The 20,932-nt window shown below is 43.6% G+C and overlaps 1 protein-coding gene across 2 annotated transcripts in view; it reads right to left on the bottom strand.

Moving 5' to 3' along the window:
* The window catches only part of LOC124552058 (scoloptoxin SSD14-like), a 447,845-nt gene extending 428,373 nt beyond the window's left edge, over positions 1–19,472 (bottom strand). For both annotated transcript variants that reach the window (XM_047126487.1, XM_047126490.1), the window contains exon 1: positions 19,401–19,472. The gene's annotated coding sequence lies outside the window, so the exon portion shown is untranslated. The remainder of the gene's footprint in view (positions 1–19,400) is intronic.
* Between the last annotated feature and the right edge of the window lie 1,460 nt (positions 19,473–20,932).

The raw sequence follows: 20,932 nt of genomic DNA, 5'->3' as shown, positions 1-20,932 counted from the left end.
TGTGACAGAGGTCGCGGAATACGTGCTAATACGGTGTCGGGCCTCCTTTTGCCCTGCCTAGTGAAGCAACTCGACGTGACCTGGACTCAACAAGTCGTTGGAAGTCATGTGCAAAAATATTTTGCCACGTTGCCTCTGTACCCGTCCACAATTGCGAAAGTGTTGCCGGTGCAGAATTCTGTACATGAACTGACCCCTCCCATTATGCCCCATAAATGTTCGCTGGAATTCACGACGGACGATCTGGGTGACCACACCATTAGCTCCATTTCTCCAGGATGTTTTTCAAACCAGTCGCTAACAGTTGTGGCCCTGTGACATGGCGCATTGTCATCACAAAAATTCCATCGTTGTTCGGGAACATGAAGTCCACGAATGGCTGCGAATAGTCTCCAAGTAGCCGAACATGTCCATTTTCTGATCGGTTCAGTTGCACCAGAGGAGACAGTCCACACCACGTAAACACAGCCCACACCATTATAGAGTCAGCACCAGCCTGCACAGAGCCTTGTTGACAACTCCTTGTGGGGCCTGCGCCACACTTAGACTCCACCACCAGCGCTTACCAAGTGAAATCGGGACTCGTCTGACCAGGGCAGGGTTTTCCATTCGTCTAGGGTGCAGCCGATACGGTTACACGCACACGGGAGGAGCTGCAGGCAATGTCGTGCTGTTACCAACGCCGCTCGCGTCCGTTCTCTGCTGCCACAGCCCGTTAACGCCAAATTTCTCCGCACTGTCCGAACGGATACGCTCGTCGTACGTCCCACATTGGCCTTGTCTATTATCACTGACAGCTCAAGCAAAGACCGTTTCTCTCGGTCGTTAAGTCAAGACCATCGGCCACTGCGTTGTCTTGATGATAAGAGGTATTGCCTGAAATTTAGTGTTCTCGGCACACTCTTCTACTGAATTCCCTAACAATTTCGGAAATGGGATGTCCTATGCGTCTAGCTCCAACTACCATTCCGCGTTCAAGGTCTGTTAATTGCCGTCGTGCGGCCGTATCACGTCGGAGTCCTTTTCACGTGAATCAGCTGAGTACAGACTCCCCTTATTGCCCAGATTGTCACCTTTTGGATACCGATGAACATCGTTTTACTTGCGCATCATCGTCCGGAGTTTGGCGACTAACACAGAAGATATTGGCTTGTTACCTCCGGGTCACACCTGATATGATTGACCCTCAGACCCTACTCTGTCCCGATGAAACTTACTTTCCGGCTGCAAAATATCATGCGCTTACATGGTTCAAAGAACTCACCGTCGCCTACATCTTTAGCGACGGAGAGAAAGAGCAGCTTGATTACTGGTGGTTCCTACAAAATGCTCACAGTGCCCTCGAACGCACACCGAAATATCGTACGCTCTTCGCAAATTATTTACGCAGCGTTTTCGTTAACCCCCCACTCAGCTGGGGAGTGCCAACCTGCGGTTAATGTTCTGTGCCGCATCACACTGACGGCTGAACGTTCTGCCTTGTCAGCCATGAGCGAAGGAAGAGACAAGCTGCTGCAAGGATGCTGTTTTCCTTGAGGCACTAGCGAAGCAGAATGACTCAGTTGCAGATGCCCTTCAAAGGCGCTATTGGAGATATCAGATAACGATGGCGAGGCTCCAAGTGGAACCAGTTACATTATTGAAGAACCTTTTAGTTGGAATCACATCAGTGATTTATATTTTTATTTTTTGATTACTCTTTTATGTCACCTTTATTGTTGTAACACTTACTTGTAACACTTAGTTACTAGAATTCTCATTTGTACACGTTCCCTAAATGTAATCATGTATAAAGAAAAGGGGGGGTAGCGTCTTTGATTCATAATCAATACGTCTTCGGTCCCGGGTTCGATCCCCGCCACTGCCTAAATTTTGAAAAATAATCAGCATTGGCAGCCGAAGACTTCCGGCATAAAAAGTCAGCCTCATTCTGCCAACGGCCTTGTCAAAGAGGGCGGAGGAGCGGATAGAGGTTCAGAGCACTCTCTTGTCCTAGGGGTGGGAAATTGCCCCTAAAGGCGGAGGAATCAGCAATGATCAACGACATGAGGATGCAAAAGGCAATGGTAACCACTGCATTAAAGACACGTAACTTGTATCCACAGGACATGTGGCCTGTAATTGAAGAAGTGTCATGATGATCTCTCCATTGGCCAAAGATTCCGGAATAGTCCCCCATTCGGATCTCCGGGAGGGGACTGCCAAGGGGGAGGTTACCATGAGAAAAAGATTGTTTAATCAACGAAAGGATAACGTTCTACGAGTCGGGGCGTGGAATGTCAGAAGCTTGAACGTGGTAGAGAAACTAGAAAATCTGAAAAGGTAAATGCAAAAGCTCAATCTAGATATAGTAGGGGTCAGTGAAGTGAAGTGGAAGGAAGACAAGAATTTCTGGTCAGATGAGTATCGGGTAATATCAACAGCAGCAGCCGGCCGGTGTGGCCGTGCGGTTAAAGGCGCTTCAGTCTGGAACTGCGTGACCGCTGCGGTCGCAGGTTCGAATCCTGCCTCGGCCATGGATGTGTGTGATGTCCTTAGGTTAGTTAGGTTTAATTAGTTCTAAGTTCTAGGCGACTGATGACCTCAGAAGTTAAGTCGCATAGTGCTCAGAGCAATTTGAACCATTGAACCAACAGCAGCAGAAAATGGTATAACAGGTGTAGGATTCGTTATGAATAGGAAGGTAGGGCAGAGGGTGTGTTACTGTGAACAGTTCAATGACCGGGTTGTTCTAATCAGAATCGACAGAAGACCAACACCGACAACGATAGTTCAGGTATACATGCCGACGTCGCAAGCTGAAGATGAGGAGATAGAGAAAGTGTATGAGGATATTGAAAGGGTTATGCAGTATGTAAAGGGGGACGAAAATCTAATAGTCATGGGCGACTGGAATGCAGTTGTAGGGAAGGAGAAGAAGAAAAGGTTACAGGAGCATATGGGCTTGGGACGAGGAATGAAAAAGGAGAAAGACTAATTGAGTTCTGTAACAAGTTTCAGCTAGTAATAGCGAATACCCTGCTCAAGAATCACAAGAGGAGGAGGTATACTTGGAAAAGGCCGGGAGATATGGGAAGATTTCAATTAGATTACATCATGGTCAGACGGAGATTCCGAAATCAGATACTGGATTGTAAGGCGTACCCAGGAGCAGATATAGACTCAGATCACAATATAGTAGTGACGAAGAGTAGGCTGAAGTTCAAGACATTAGTCAGGAAGAATCAATACGCAAAGAAGTGGGATACGGAAGTACTACGGAATGACGAGATACGTTTGAAGTTCTCTAACGCTATAGATACAGCAATAAGGAATAGCGCAGCAGGCAGTACAGTTGAAGAGGAATGGACATCTCTAAAAAGGGCCATCACAGAAGTTGGGAAGGAAAACATAGGTACAAAGAAGGTAGCTGCGAAGAAACCATGGGTAACAGAAGAAATACTTCAGTTGATTGATGAAAGGAGGAAGTACAAACACGTTCCGGGAAAATCAGGAATACAGAAATACAAGTCGCTGAGGAATGAAATAAATAGGAAGTGCAGGGAAGCTAAGACAAAATGGCTGCAGGAAAAATGTGAAAAAGATATGATTGTCGGAAGGACAGACTCAGCATACAGGAAAGTCAAAACAACATTTGGTGACATTAAAAGCAACGGTGGTAACATTAAGAGTGCAACGGGAATTCCACTGTTAAATGCAGAGGAGAGAGCAGATACGTGGAAAGAATACATTGAAAGCCTCTATGAGGGTGAAGATTTGTCTGATGTGATAGAAGAAGAAACAGGAGCCGATTTATAAGAGATAGGGCATCCAGTATTAGAATCATAATTTAAAAGAGCTTTGGAGGACTTACGGTCAAATAAGGCAGAAGGGATAGATAACATTCCATCAGAATTTCTAAAATCATTGGGGGAAGGGACAACAAAACGACTATTCACGTTGGTGTGTAGAATATATGAGTCTGGCGACATACCATCTGACTTTCGGAAAAGCATCATCCACACAATTCCGAAGACGGCAAGAGCTGACAAGTGCGAGAATTATCGCACAATCAGCTTAACAGCTCATGCATCGAAGCTGCTTACAAGAATAATATACGGAAGAATGGAAAAGAAAATTGAGAATGCGCTAGGTGACGATCAGTTTGGCTTTAGGAAAAGTAAAGGGACGAGAGAGGCAATTCTGACGTTACGGCTAATAATGGAAGCAAGGCTAAAGAAAAATCAAGACACTTTCATAGGATTTGTCGACCTGGAAAAAGCGTTCGACAATATAAAATGGTGCAAGCTGTTCGAGATTCTGAAAAAAGTAGGGGTAAACTATAGGGAGAGACGGGTCATATACATTATGTACAACAACCAATAGGGAATAATAAGAGTGGACGATCAAGAACGAAGTGCTCGTATTAAGAAGAGTGTAAGACAAGGCTGTAGCCTTTCGCCCCTACTCTTCAATCTGTACATCGAGGAAGCAATGATGGAAATAAAAGAAAGGTTCAGGAGTGGAATTAAAATACAAGGTGAAAGGATATCAATGATACGATTCGCTGATGAAATTGCTATCCTGAGTGAAAGTGAAGAAGAATTAAATGATCTGCTGAACGGAATGAACAGTCTAATGAGTTCACAGTATGGTTTGAGAGTAAATCGGAGAAAGACGAAGGTAATGAGAAGTAGTAGAAATGAGAACAGCGAGAAACTTAACATCAGGAATGATGGTCACGAAGTCAATGAAGTTAAGGAATTCTGCTACCTAGGCAGTAAAATAACCAATGACGGACGGAGCAAGGAGGACATCAAAAGCAGACTCGCTATGGCAAAAAAGGCATTTCTGGCCAAGAGAAGTCTACTAATATCAAATACCGGCCTTAATTTGAGGAAGAAATTTCTGAGGATGTACGTCTGGAGTACAGCATTGTATGGTAGTGAAACATGGACTGTGGGAAAACCGGAACAGAAGAGAATCGAAGCATTTGAGATGTGGTGCTATAGACGAATGTTGAAAATTAGGTGGACTGATAAGGTAAGGAATGAGGAGGTTCTACGCAGAATCGGAGAGGAAAGGAATATGTGGAAAATACTGATAAGGAGAAGGGACTGGATGGTAAGGACATCTGCTAAGACATGAGGGAATGACTTCCATGGTACTAGAGGGAGCTGTAGAGGGCAAAAACTGTAGAGGAAGACAGAGATTGGAATACGTCAAGCAAATAATTGAGGACGTAGGTTGCAAGTGCTACTCTGAGATGAAGAGGTTAGCACAGGAAACGAATTCGTGGCGGGCCGCATCAAACCAGTCAGTAGACAAAAAAAAAAAAAAAAAAAAAAAAAAACGTCGGAAACATTTCCGCAACTAACAGCTTCGCCAACGCACTACCTTTTTATACCTTGTGCACGCGATACTACCGCTATCTGCATATGTGCATATCGCTACCCCATGACTTTCGTCCCCTCAGTGTGGTATTTAAAGAATAACAAATCTTGCATTCTCACCGAAAATATTAACTGGAATTTTCATAGAAAAACAGTTCAGTGTGACGTATCTCGAAGCTACAAAAAAAAGCTTTTAAATAGTGTCAGTGGCTGGTCGAAGTTCATGATACGATGTGACATTTTTTGATGAACCGCAAATATCAGTTCTTCGCGACAGTGACGAATGTCATTTTTTTTGATGAACCGCAAATAGCAGTTCTTCCCAACAGAGGCGAAATCACTTATATCAACGACAGAAGCCATTTGAAGAATATTAGTTAACTTATAAAACATGTGAAGTAAGAATACCACGTCTTACTACATCCAGGATACATCAGCCTGGCTCTACGGGTTGTTGGAGATAGAAAGGCATGCAATTTTTATGGTGCTACGTCAACGAGAGAGTAGGCATTCGGTGGGGCACGCCATCGCGGCTAACACCGGAAGGGGCACTTTAAATTCACGACAGTCCTCAACCACCAAATTACCTCAAAGTACACAAGCACTCTTGGCCTTGACTCGCCGTCGTACCAAGTCTGCCAGTACAGTCTTCCACTTACAGCGAGTCCAGGAAACCAGCCATTTCGACATACATACATGCCACGCCTCACACCAGTAATTAAACGCGAAAGTACACTTGTCACCAAACGTGGCAGTTGGCACCTGCTGATGGACTCTTCTACTCGGTTCAGCGGCACTCAAGAAACACCTGTCCTTAGCAGAGTGTGCGTCCACAGATCCAGGGAAACGACAATAAGGATGGGGCACAACGATCAGCACGCGATTAGCACCGGTAATTCAAATACCTGCGGACGCTGAGCACTTGGTTCAAATGGCTCTGAGCACTATGGGACTCAACTGCTGAGGTCATTAGTCCCCTAGAACTTAGAACTAGTTAAACCTAACTAACCTAAGGACATCACAAACATCCATGCCCGAGGCAGGATTCGAACCTGCGACCGTAGCGGTCTTGCGGTTCCAGACTGCAGCGCCTTTAACCGCACGGCCACTTCGGCCGTGAGCACTTGGTTCGGAACAAAGTGTAATGAAAATGAAAATGGGAAGGAAACGGACGTGAAGAATAAAAAATCCACCATCTTCTTTCCATCCCCATGTCCCAAGAAGACTTTGACCAACAACTTAATACAATAAAAACCATAGCCACAAATAATAATTTGACCCCAACATTATTGACAAAATTAAGTAAAAAGACGAAAAGGCAAGTCAGGTCAGGTCCCAATGAACAGGAAAACTGGAAAAGGAATAGTGCAGAATACCTTTTATAGGGAAAACGTCAAACAGTACAAGTAACTCTTTCTGAGTGCAAGTAACAGTTTGAAGGCAAAGGGTTTCTCTGTGCTTCTCTATGTCCCCGAGACAACAGGTAGTTACCTGTTCAATGCAAAAGACAAACAACCAGCCATCACAAAAAGTGGGATTTATAATATCACATGCCTGGAGTGTCAATCTTGCTACACTGGACAGACGGGGAGATCGATTTACAGTAGACTTAAAGAACGTCATAGAAGCTGGCGATTGAAGAAGCCTGATTCAGCCATTGTGGAACATTACCTTAACAAAAACCACAAAGACACAATAGATGAAGACGTGTTAAGCCCAGAGGAGAAGGGGGCAAAACTCAGCCAGTCAGAAATTCTAGAAATTATAAAAACAGAGTTTATTTCTCCGTACCTGTTATTAAATGAGCAAACCCAATTCAATTTTTCACCTCTTTTAGATGACATCGCAACTCCTAAATAGAAGTATAACTTTCGGCTTCAGTCCAAGAGTAGATAAACAGTTCTACGCCGATTGATAACTTTATTCCTAGGTATGTTTAGTCTTGTTAGTGTAATTGCTGAATAGTTTAATTACATATGTAATTTGTGAAAAAAACGGGCATTAAAGTAATTTTACCTTAGGCCAAGGACCGATACATTAGGAAGTTGAGATGTTTATCTTTGCCTTATCGTCATATTTATCTTTGGTTTGTCATCTCGGGAATCAGTAATGTATTTGAAAAAGGGCTTACAACCCGATACCTAGTCTGAGCAATAATCGTTCTAAAATTAGTGAAACAAGGCGAAAAACAATGTTCGTTTAATTTACAATGTTTCACCAAGAACCCACAGTTGATTCAATTAAAATAACATATATAAATAAGTTACAGGAGCATTTCAATAAAATAATATTGGTTCCTCTCGGCTCCACATGTTGTGCTACTGAAGTTAGCGAACGTTTCTGCTGGGGCCTGCCTCGAGCGCCACACGTCCACAAAGATTGCACAGTAGATGACAGCGGCATTATTCACCTCTGAAAGCCTTCGACAGCGCACGATAACACTTCACACTAGCGACTCAAATGCCAAGAAGTAACTTCTTCAAAGGTTTCTAATTAAAATTTTTGGTTGAAATTACTTTGCTCGTTAAGAACGCTATCAAGATGCTGCCTATTACTGCCAAACTTAAAAATTCCTCAAAATTGGTGACGTATCTATACTCTAAGACAAAAAAGAAGACGTATGACGAAGGAGTTATTCGAATTGGACGGAAATTGGTACAACTGATGCGCATTTATAGGCAAACAAATAATTACAATTTCAGAATAATTGGATGATTTGTTCAAGAGAAAGAGCTTCATAAATTGTCTAAGTCAAAACGTGTTGGACCACCTCTGGCCCCTTTGCAAGCACTTATTCGGCCTGGCATTGATTGACAGAGTTGTGGATGCACTCCTATGGGATGTCGTACCTAATTCTGCCCGTTTGGAGCCTTAGATAGTTAACATTCCGACCTGATTGGGCACAATGTTCCAAACGTTCTCGACTGGGAAGAGATCCGGCGACATCGCTGGCCAAAGTAGGGTTTGGCGAGCACAGACACATGCAGCGCAGACTGCCGCATTATCTTGCAAAAATGTAATCTCTGTATGGCTTGCCATGAAGGGCAACAAAACGGAACCTATATCTCTAACGTCGTTCAGTTGCAGAATTCTGGAACACGTATTGTGTTCGAGTATAATGACTTTTCTGGAGACTAGAAATCTACTCCGTAGGAATCAGCACGGATTTCGAAAAAGACGAACGTGTGAAACCCAGCTCGCGCTATTCGTCCTCGAGACTCAGAGGGCCATAGACACTGGTTCCCAGGTAGATACCGTGTTTCTTGACTTCTGCAAGGCGTTTGATACAGTTCCCCACAGTCGTTTAATGAACAAAGTAAGAGCATATGGACTATCAGACCAATTGTGTGATTGGATTGAAGAGTTCCTAGATAACAGAACGCAGCATGTTACTGTCAATGGAGAGAAGTCTTCCGAAGTAAGAGTGATTTCAGGTGTGCCGCAGGGGAGTGTCGTACGACCGTTGCTATTCACAATATTCATAAATGACCTTGTGGATGACATCGGAAGTTCACTGAGGCTTTTTGCGGATGATGATGTGGTATATCGAGAGGTTGTAACAATGGACAATTGTACTGAAATGCAGGAGGGTCTGCAGCGAATTGACGCATGGTGCAGGGAATGGCAACTGAATCTAAATGCAGACAAGTGTAATGTGCTGCGAATACATAGAAAGAAAGAGCCTTTATCATTTAGCTACAATATAGCAGGTCAGAAACTGGAAGCAGTCAATTCCATAAATATATGGGAGTGGGCATTAGGAGGGATTTAAAATGGAATGACCATATAAAATTAATCGTCGGTAAAGCAGATGCCAGACTGAGATTCATTGGAAGAATCCTAAGGAAATGCCGTCCAAAAACAAAAGAAGTAGGTTACAGTACACTTGTTCGCCCACTGCTTGAATACTGCTCAGCAGTGTGGGATCCGTACCAGAGAGGGTTGATAGAAGAGGTAGAGAAGATCCAGCATAAGCAGCGCCCTTCGTTACAGGATCATTTAGTAATCACGAAAGCGTTACGGAGATGATAGACAAACTCAAGAGGAAGACACTGCAAGAGAGACGCTCAGTAGCTCGGGACGGGCTATTGTTGAAGTTTCGAGAACATACCTTCACCGAGGAGTCAAGCAGTATATTGCTCCCTCCTACGTATATCTCGCGAAGAGACCATGAGGATAAAATCAGAGAGATTAGAGCCCACACAGAGGCATACCGACAATCCTTCTATCCACAAGACTGGAACAGAAAGGAGAAACGATAGAGGTACTCAAGGTACCATCCGCCACACACCGTCAGGTGGTTTGCGGACTATGGATGTAGATGTAGATATCGTCGGCGTACCGCTGTGCTATGACAACCAGAGGATTTCTAACGACGCTGTCGGTGTTCCTCTAGACCATCTATATTAGGTCGCAGCTTCTCCTTACATTTGCAGCCGACTTTCCGTACGATTAATCTCATTAAATAATTCCTCCATGGATACTACGATGACTGTTAACGAGTCACGAATTATAATTTATTCAAAAACTCAGTACAAATTAACACTTTTGATAACATTCAGCATTTCAATCTACATAGCACGGTTCGCCACCGATCCCTTCCACACTGAAATTTAAGCAACGGCCGATCGCGGCACGGACATTCTTTAAAAGCATTAAGACGGCTACCGAGCAGTACCGACCGATGCACTATCCAAGCTCGTCTCATTACGTCCTGGCCGAGAGATCAACTGTAACTAGCTCACACCACAAAAAAACTGTTCTCCAGCTTATTGTCAACAAGCAAAGACTGACACGGCTACAGCATGCTCAATCGAGAACTTCATCGTAAACTATACAGGGTGGTCCATTGAAAGTGACCGGGCCAAATATCTCACGAAATAAGCATCAAACGAAAAAACTACAAAGAACGAAACTCGTTTAGCTTGAAGGGGGAAACCAGATGGCGCTATGGTTGGCCCGCTAGATGGCGCTGCCATATGTCAAACGGATATCAACTGCGTTTTTTTTAAATAGGAACCCCCATTTTTTATTACATATTCGTGTAGTACGTAAAGAAATATGAATGTTTTTGTTGGACCACTTTTTTCGCTTTGTGATAGATGGCGCTGTAATAGTCACAGACGTGTAAGTACGTGGTATCACGTAACATTCCGCCAATGCGGGCGGTATTTGCTTCGTGATACATTACCCGTGTTAAAATGGACCGTTTACCAATTGCGGAAAAGGTCGATATCGTGTTGATGTATGGCTATTGTGATCAAAATGCCCAATCAAAATGCCCAACGGGCGTGTGCTATGTATGCTGCTCGGTATACTGGACGACATGATCCAAGTCTCCGGACCGTTCGCCGGATAGTTACGTTATTTATGGAAACAGGAAGTGTTCAATCACATGTGAAACGTCAACCACGACCTGCAACAAATCATGATGCCCAAGTAGGTGTTTTAGCTGCTGTCGCGGCTAATCCGCACATCAGTAGCAGAAAAACTGCGCGAGAATCGGGAATCTCAAAAACGTCGGTGTTGAGAATGCTACATCAACATCGATTGCACCCGTACCATATTTCTATGCACCAAGAATTGCATGGCGACGACTTCGAACGTAGTGTACAGTTCTGTCACTGGGCACAAGAGAAATTACGGAACGGTGACAGATTTTTTGCACGCGTTCTATTTAGCCACGAAGCGTCATTCACCAACAGCGGTAACCTAAACCGGCATAATATGCACTATAGGGCAGCGGAAAATCCACGATGGCTGCGACAAGTGGAACATCAGCGACCTTGGCGGGTTAATATATGGTGCGGCATTATGGGAGGAAGGATAATTGGCCCCCATTTTATCGACGGCAATCTAAATGGTGCAATGTATGCTGATTTCCTACGTAATGTTCTACCGATGTTACTAGTGCATGACAGAATGGCGATGTACTTCCAACATGATGGATGTCCGGCACATAGCTCGCGTGCGGTTGAAGCGGTATTGAATAGCATACTTCATGAGAGATGGATTGGTCGTCGAAGCACCATACCACGGCCCGCACGTTCACCGGATCTGACGTCCCCGGATTTCTTTCTGTGGGGAAAGTTGAAGGGTATTTGCTACCGTGATCCACCGACAACGCCTGACAACATGCGTAAGCGCATTGTCAATGCATGTGTGAACATTACGGAGGGCGAACTACTCGCTGTTGAGAGGAATGTTGTTACACGTATTGCCAAATGCATTGAGGTTGACGAACATCATTTTGAACATTTATTGCATTAATGTGGTATTTACAGGTAATCACGCAGTAACAGCATGCGTTCTCAGAAATGATAAGTTCACAAAGGTACATGTATCACATTAGAACAACCGAAATAAAATGTTTAAACGTACCTACGTTCTGTATTTTAATTTAAAAAACCTACCTGTTACCAACTGTTCGTCTAAAATTGTGAGCCATATGTTTGTGACTAATTCAGTGCCATCTATCACAAAGCGAAAAAAGTGGTCCAACTAAAACATTCATATTTCTTTACGTACTACACGAATGTGTAATGAAAAATGGGGGTTCCTATTTAAAAAAACGCAGTTGATACCCGTTTGACCTTGGTAGCGCCATCTAGCGGGCCAACCATAGCGCCATCTGGTTTCTCCCTTCAAGCTAGACAAGTTTCGTTCTTTGTAGTTTTTTCGTTCGACGCTTATTTCGTGAGATATTTAGCCCGTTCACGATCAATGGACCACCCTGTATACACTGAAGCGCTAAAGAAACTGGTACAGGCATGGGTATTCAAATACAGAGATATGTAAACAGGCAGAATACGGCGCTGCGGTCGGCAACACCTATATAAGACGACAGGTGTCTGGCACAGTCGTTAGATCGGTTACTGCTGCTATAATGGCAGGTTATCAAGATTTAAGTGAGTTTAAACGTGGTATTGCAGTCCGCGCACGAGAGATGGGACACAGCATATCCGAGGTCGCAAAGAAGTGGAGATTTTCCCGCACGACCATTTCGCGAATGTACCGTGAATATCAGGAATCCGGTAAAACATCAAATGTCCGACATCGCTACGGCCGGAAAAAGATCCTGCAAGACCGGAACCAACGACGATTGAAGAGAATCGTTAAATGAGACAGAAGTTCAACCCTTCCGCAAATTCCTGCAGACTTCAGTGCTGGGCCATCAACAAGTGTCAGCTTGCGAACCATTCAACGAAACATAATCGATATGGGCTTTCGGAGCCGAAGGCCCACACATGTACCCTTTATGACTGCACGACGTCTGTGCCCGCCAACACCGACGTTGAATTGTTGATGACTGGAAACATGTTCTGTAGTCGGATGAGTCGCGTTTCAAATTGTATCGTGCGGATGGGTGTGTACGGATATGGAGACACCCTCATGAATCCTTGGACCCCTCATGTCAGCAGGGCACTGTTCAAGCTGGTGGAGGCTCTGTAATGGTGTGGGAGTGTGCAGTTGGAGTAATATGGGACCCCTGATACGTCCAGATACGACTCTGACAGGTGACACGTACGTAAACGTTCTGTCTGATCCCCTGCATATATATATATATATATATATATATATATATATATATATATATATATATGGCAAATACATTGTCATGTGACGACACGTACCCTCATAGGGTCCTGAGATAAGAGAAATGGCACCCCAGATCATTACCCTTTTTGTCGGATAGTATGGCGGGCGACTGTCAGGTTGGTATGTTGGTGCTGTTTGGGAAGTTTCCTGGAATCTTATTGACTGGAGTTGGACTGCATCAGTGACGAGTCCCATCGGGCTGAGCTCAGATGACCAGCGTAGATTTGTCTGGAGACATCATATGGCCCAACAACCAGGAGTTTTCCTTAGAAGTAGGGTGTTTGAAGTGTTTGAAGAAAAACTCTCATTTTCCAGGTGTTTAATAGAAATTTCTGCTGTGTTTACTGTCAAGCTGTTTCCTATGGATAAGCCTTCTTTTTGTTGGTATATTTTATTACTGAAAGTAAAATAGTTGAAGGATAAAATACGAGGGCAGTTCAATAAGTAATGCAACACATTTTTTTTCTGAAACAGGGGTTGTTTTATTCAGCATTGAAATACACCAGGTTATTCCCCAATCTTTTAGCTACACAACACTATTTTTCAACGTAATCTCCATTCAATGCTACGGCCTTACGCCACCTTGAAATGAGGGCCTGTATGCCTGCACCGTACCATTCCACTGGTCGATATCGAAGCCAACGCCGTACTACATCAATAACTTCTTCATCATCCGCGTAGTGCCTCCCACGGATTGCGTCCTTCATTGGGCCAAACATATGGAAATCCGACGGTGCGAGATCGGGGCTGTAGGGTGCATGAGGAAGAACAGTCCACTGAAGTTTTGTGAGCTCCTCTCGGGTGCGAAGACTTGTGTGAGGTCTTGCGTTGTCATGAAGAAGGAGAAGTTCGTTCAGATTTTTGTGCCTACGAACACGCTGAAGTCGTTTCTTCAATTTCTGAAGAGTAGCACAATACACTTCAGAGTTGATCGTTTGACCATGGGGAAGGACATCGAACAGAATAACCCCTTCAGCGTCCCAGAAGACTGTAACCATGACTTTACCGGCTGAGGGTATGGCTTTAAACTTTTTCTTGGTAGGGGATTGGGTGTGGCGCCACTCCATTGATTGCCGTTTTGTTTCAGGTTCGAAGTGATGAACCCATGTTTCATCGCCTGTAACAATCTTTGATAAGAAATTGTCACCCTCAGCCACATGACGAGCAAGCAATTCCGCACAGATGGTTCTCCTTTGCTCTTTATGGTGTTCGGTTAGACAACGAGGAACCCAGCAGGAACAAGCCTTTGAATATCCCAACTGGTGAACAATTGTGACAGCACTACCAACAGAGATGTCAAGTTGAGCACTGAGTTGTTTGATGGTGATCCGTCGATCATCTCGAACGAGTGTGTTCGCACGCTCTGCCATTGCAGGAGTCACAGCTGTGCAGGGCCGGCCCGCACGCGGGAGATCAGACAGTCTTGCTTGACCTTGCGGCGATGATGACACACGCTTTGCCCAACGACTCACCGTGCTTTTGTCCACTGCCAGATCACCGTAGACATTCTGCAAGTGCCTATGAATATCTGAGATGCCCTGGTTTTCCGCCAAAAGAAACTCGATCACTGCCCGTTGTTTGCAACGCACATCCGTTACAGACGCCATTTTAACAGCTCCGTACAGCGCTGCCACCTGTCGGAAGTCAATGAAACTATACGAGACGAAGCGGGAATGTTTGAAAATATTCCACAAGAAATTTCCGGTTTTTTCAACCAAAATTGGCTGAGAAAAAAAATGTGTTGGATTACTTATTGAACTGCCCTCGTAATTTGAATGTGCTCAACAACTCCAGTGATTTCTGCAGCATATGTCTTCTTCTAATTGAGTAGATTTGTTTTAGTGATCTGTATCATCTTGTCAACTGGGAGGCTTGCATATAAGTTAGCATTGTCGAGAGAGGCTGATACCGATTCTTCTGATATCTCTATGTTTTCGATCTCTTTCGCAACGACTTAACTGTTCTTAATGCTAATACATTTCTGAAAAGTATGCTTGGCCTTCCATCCGTTAGTTTTCTACTGAGTTTATAATTCGGACACATAATGTAATTAACGGGAGCGATTTTATAACCTGTTGAAGCATGTAAGACAATTTTGATTCATGTATTCTTACATGGTTATGCGTTTTTGCAATGCAGAACTATGAGAGGTATATCGCCTTCATATTGTAATGCCCGCCCTTTGTTTTTATTCTGTGATTGTAGTATCTAGCAATGTATTTTCTTTCGCTTCTAAGATTCTGAAGATGTTTGTTGCATAGCCAAAGCCTGTACTTCTACACAAGAAACTTTGCGATCAACACAAATAAAAAAATTATGTACATCACATGATCGCTCTCCGAATTGCCTTATGACAGGTTATGCTTAGTTCGAGTGGGCTATCGATACATCGAGTGCCACGTCTTACGCCGCTCTAAGATGTCTAAAAGAGGCAAACCACCATTTTTCTCCAAGTTCATGGTGATTTTCGTGTTCTCATATATGGAATTACGATGTCGAAGGGCCTTTAGGAGGCTTTCCAAATCATAAGACCAAAACTGCAGGGTAACCATGGGGCTAATGGAATAAAAAGTACGTCGAGAAATGTATGTACACACAGCGTACAGCAAAAACACAGTTCGTAAACGATAATCATATCAACACGGCCTATCAAAAAGCAGCATCTGTGGGGCAGTGCTGGCTAATAACATTCTTGAAATGGATTGGCCTGCCTAGAATCCCGTCCTGAATCCAGTTGAACGCCTTTGGGGTAAGCTAGAATGTCTACTTCATTCGACATCGAAGAGCCAACATAACTACTCTCCCTGGTTTCGCCTCTTGAGAAAGAGTGGGCTTCCATTCCTCCACAGAGAGACAGACATCCCAGCTCCTTATTGGAAGTGTCTCCATCAGAGTTTTAACCGTCATAAAGGCGTAGGGTGAATACACCTCATTTTAATGTCAACTAATAGCTGACTGGATATTTTTGATGAGCTATTGTACTTAAAGAATGGATCTTGAATCGATTTGGCGGTTGACGTTCAACCTGGACATAGATTTTATTGCGGCTAACAGCGAACTTTATTTTACGAGTTCCTAGTTTTGCTGAAAGAATCTGTAACAGCAAATGCGGATGCGTTAATCAAGGCTAGTGAAGATGTAGATCTAAGAATAAGTGAAGACAAAACTAAATACCTGGTTACCACTAGAATGCCAACAGCAGTAGATCAGGAAATGTTAAGAGTTGGAGACATGCAGTTTGAAAAAGCGAACACATTTAAGTATCTAGGCGTGGACATCACTTCGAGAAATGAGATTGAATCCGAACTAAGGAAGAGATTACGGGCAGGAAATGCGTGCTACTTCTCACTGAATAGATTACTTTCATCACGGATTTTGTCTAGGAATTTAAAGATTAGAACATCCAAACCTATTATTCTACCAGTTATGCTGTATGGGTGTGAGACTTGGTCTCTTACTGTGGAAAATGAAAAGCTGTTTCGAGTACTTGAAAACAAAATTTTGAGAAAAATTTTCAGAGCAAAAAGGGATGACATTAGTGGAGAGTGGCGAAAACTGCATAACGAAGAGGCTCACGAACTCTATTCGAGCCCTGACATAATCAGTATTATTAAATCACGTAGGCTGCAATGGGCGGGTCACGTAGCTCGAATGGATGAGGGCAAGGCAGCGCGCAGAGTACTGGTAGGGCACCTAGAGGGAAAACGTCCTGTGGGGAGACCGAGACGTGGATGGGAGGACAATGTGAAGGCTGATTTGAGGAGCCTAGGTATTGGAGGTGAATGGAAGGAAAAAGCCCAAGACAGGGACAGATGGCGAAAATACGTTGTTGCGGTGATGGACTCTAGAGTCCGGTATGACCAGTGAGTGTGTGTCTAGTTTTGCTGGGTCAGTTACTTACTTTTTACTAATATCAACTAGTAACGTTTATCTTGCAAATCTCACTCCTATATTACTTCCATTTTAATTGGGGATCTGATGATGGTAGTAGCCTAAACGTCATAATAAATTAAAATCTATTAAGTGATCCAGGAAGCTTTATTCGCAGAATATCAAAGAGATGTCACACGTGCATACTGCAGGTACAGGAGATGGATATAACTGATGAGTGATTTCGTAATTCCAACTACCCCTGCAATTCCTTGCTTATGGAACTCCATTCATGTCAGTTTGATACTGACAGGGTTCACGAGTTTGGCATCCAACTCTGAAGTAACTTTTGCTGTTGTCATCCGCTTATTTTTAACACATTACCATGTTTAATACGTTGTAGGAAAACCGTTGGCATTCAGAGCAGCTTCCAGTCGTCTCGGAAGGATAAATGCAGCTGCTGAATGGTTTTTAAGGGAATCTTATACTATTGCTCATGCGAAATAGTGGCAAGTTCACGAAACGATGTTGGAGTTGGGTAGGGATCACGCACCTTTCTCTCCAAAGCAGCTTCCATAGGCTCAAAAATAGTGTTGCATTTTGTACTTGGATTTTGTACTTTACCATAACTGTCATAAAGGAGTGCGACTGAATAAAATTTAAAATGTTTATTTGACGCCACAAACGGCCGTCAAAACACAATCATTAAAACAATAATTTTTTTAAAAAAATGTTGCATCATTAGTTTTCACGTGTGAGCTGTCGTTTTCTAATGTGATCACAAACCTGGAAAACTGCAATTATTAGTGCAGTTTTTGCGCTTTGTGGTTACATTTGAAAATGACGACTCAGTGCGTCGAACATAATGATGCAACTTTTTTTAAAATTTTATTGTTTTAGTGGCTGTGAAATTACGTTTGTGGTATCAAATAAACCCTTTAAAAAGCATGAATTTCTCGCGCTGTTTCCATGTTTTTGTACAGTCTCTGTACATTCCATGACATAAATACAACGAAATACACCTGTTGATCGTCGGCATGAAAAACGAATTGAGGTAATGGATAAAAGTTGCGTGAAGCAAAACCTCGTTTGTATATACAGGGTGTTACAAAAAAGTACGGCGAAACTTTCAGGAAGCATTCCTCACACACAAATAAAGAAAAGATGTTATGTGGACATGTGTCCGGAAACGCTTAATTTCCACGTCAGAGCTCATTTTAGCATCGTCAGTATGTACTGTACTACCTCGATTCACCGCCAGTTGCCCCAATTGAAGGAAGGTAATGTTGACTTCGGTGCCTTTACAAGTACGACACAACACGTGGTTCATGCACGATGGAGCTCCTGCACATTTCAGTCGAACTGTTCGTACGCTTCTCAACAATAGATTCGGTGACCGATGGATTGGTAGAGGCGGACCAATTCCATGGCCTCCACGCTCTCCTGACCTCAACCCTCTTGACTTTCATTTATAGGGGCATTTGAAAGTTCTTGTCGACGCAACCCCGGTACCAAATGTAGAGACTCTTCGTGCTCGTATTGTGGACGGCTGTGATACAATACGCCATTCTCCAGGGCTGCATCAGCGCATCAGGGATTCCATGCGACGGAGGGTGGATGCATGTCTCCTCGCTAACGGAGGACATTTTGAACATTTCCTGTAGCAAAGTGTTTGAAGTCACGCTGGTACGTTCTGTTGCTGTGTGTTTCCATTCCATGATTAATGTGATTTGAAGAGAAGTAATAAAATGAGCTCTATCATGGAAAGTAAGCGTTTCAGGACAAGTGTTTACATAGCATATTTTCATTCTTTGTGTGTGAGTAATGTTTCCTGAAAGTTTGGCCGTACCTTTTTGTAATACCCTGTATAACTAAATACACCTGTCGATCGTCAGCATGCAAAACGATTGTGGTCATGGATAAAAGTTGCTTGAAGCAAAACTTCGTTTATGTATGTATATATATATATATATATATATATATATATATATATATATATATATATATATATAATTCCACAAATTTACAATAGGCAATCAAAAGACGACGTCAACGAGTTGGGTGTCGATAAAAAAACATGCTGCTCGTATTATGTGTTCGTACAGCGCTATTTGTAGTACATTCTTTCCCGCATCAGTTACATTTTAATGACCACTTCGCGTATCGACGGTTATCATTAGGTGCATTTCGTTCTGCTTACTTGATGGAACGTATTTTCAGCATGCACAGGTGTCCTCTATTTGGTAAGCAGCCTAGCTGTCACATTGCTGTTTCTCGAACAGACGACACATGCGCACGACAAGTACTTTCCTCCAAGTAAACAGAACGAAATCTACCTGACGATTACGGCACGACGATCGAAACGCCTAACGGATGAAAACTGATTGCAGCAGATAATCGATCTTTTTGTTACTTCACGAACGTAAAAGGGGAAATCAAAAGAGAATGCCAGTGAGTTGTAAGTCGATAAAAAAAAGTGTCCCACAAACGAGTCGTTTGTACGACGCTGCATACAGCACGTTGTCCAGTGCCTGTACGCGTGGGAACAGCGATACTCACCGGAAGAGCAGTGCGCACGCCGCGACGCAGTGCTCGGACCGCCGACTGCCGGCTGACTGGCTGACTGACTCGGCGTGTCTGGAGGGACTGTTCGCCATCAAGTGGCCGGGGGGCGGGGAGGGGGTGCGCCTCTGCCACCTCACGGCGCGCGATTCGCACGCACAACTCGCCGCCGTCGCGCGTCGCTCGCTAACATGGCGCGAGGTCACGACAATGGTCACTTGCGCTCTGCACGGTGTTCCGCAACGTCGACAAACGGCGAGTCAAACCAGAATCTGGAATGGAGATTTCAGACTTCCAGACGAGTCGCACTGTTCAAAAAAAAAGGCTGACATCGAAATAAGTGTCCAAGGAATAGAAAAGCAGCTGAAATCACTCAACAGAGGAAAGTCCACTGGACCTGATAAGATACCAATTCGATTTTACACAGAGTACGCGAAAGAACTTGCCCCCTTTCTAACAGCCGTGTACCGCAAGTCTCTAGAGGAACGGAAGATTCCAAATGATTGGAAAAGAGCGCAGGTAGTTCCAGTTTTCAAGAAAGGTCGTCGAGCAGATGCGCAAAACTATAGGCCTATTTACATTTTGTGCAGAAACCAGATGGCAGTTATAAGAGTCGAGGGGCATGAAACGGAAGCAGCGGCTGGGAAGGGAGTGAGACAGGGTTGTAGCCTCTCTCCGATGTTATTCAATCTGTATATTGAGCAAGCAGTAAAGGAAACAAAAGAAAAATTCGGAGTTGGAATTAAAATCCATGGAGAAGAAATAAAAGCTTTGAGGTTCGCCGATGACATTGTAATTCTGTCAGAGACAGCAAAGGACCTGGAAGAGCAGCTGAACGGAATGGACAGTGTCTTTAAAGGAGGGTATAAGATGAACATCAACAAAAGCAAAACGAGGATAATGGAATGTAGTCGAATTAAATCCGGTGATGCTGCGGGAATTATATTAGGAAATGAGAAACTTAAAGTAGTAAATGAGTTTTGCTATTTGGAGAGCAAAATAACTGATGATGGTCGAAGTAGAGAGGATATAAAATGTAGACTGGCAATGGCAAGGAAAGCGTTTCTGAAGAAGAGAAATTTGTTAACATCGAGTATAGATTTAAGTGTCAGGAAGTCGTTTCTGAAAGTATTTGTATGGAGTGTAGCCATGTATGGAAGTGAAACATGGACGATAAATAGTTTGGACAAGAAGAGAATAGAAGCTTTTGAAATGTGGTGCTACAGAAGAATGCTGAAGAGTAAATGGGTAGATCACATAACTAATGATGAGGTGTTGAATAGAACTGGAGAGAAGAGAAATTTGTGGCACAACTTGATTAGAAGAAGGGATCGGTTGCTAGGGCATATTCTCAGGCATCACGAAATCACCGGTTTACTATTGGAGAGCAGCGTGGAAGGTAAAAATCGTAGAGGGAGACCAAGAGATGAATACACTAAACAGATTCAGAAGGATGTAGGTTGCAGTTGGTACTGGGAGATGAAGAAGCTTGCACAGGATAGAGTAGCATGGAGAGCTGCATCAAACCA

This window comes from Schistocerca americana, chromosome 1 (genome assembly GCF_021461395.2).
Source record: "Schistocerca americana isolate TAMUIC-IGC-003095 chromosome 1, iqSchAmer2.1, whole genome shotgun sequence".
Classification (NCBI taxonomy): Eukaryota; Metazoa; Arthropoda; class Insecta; order Orthoptera; family Acrididae; genus Schistocerca; species Schistocerca americana.
This window is presented reverse-complemented; position numbering and strand designations above follow the sequence as displayed.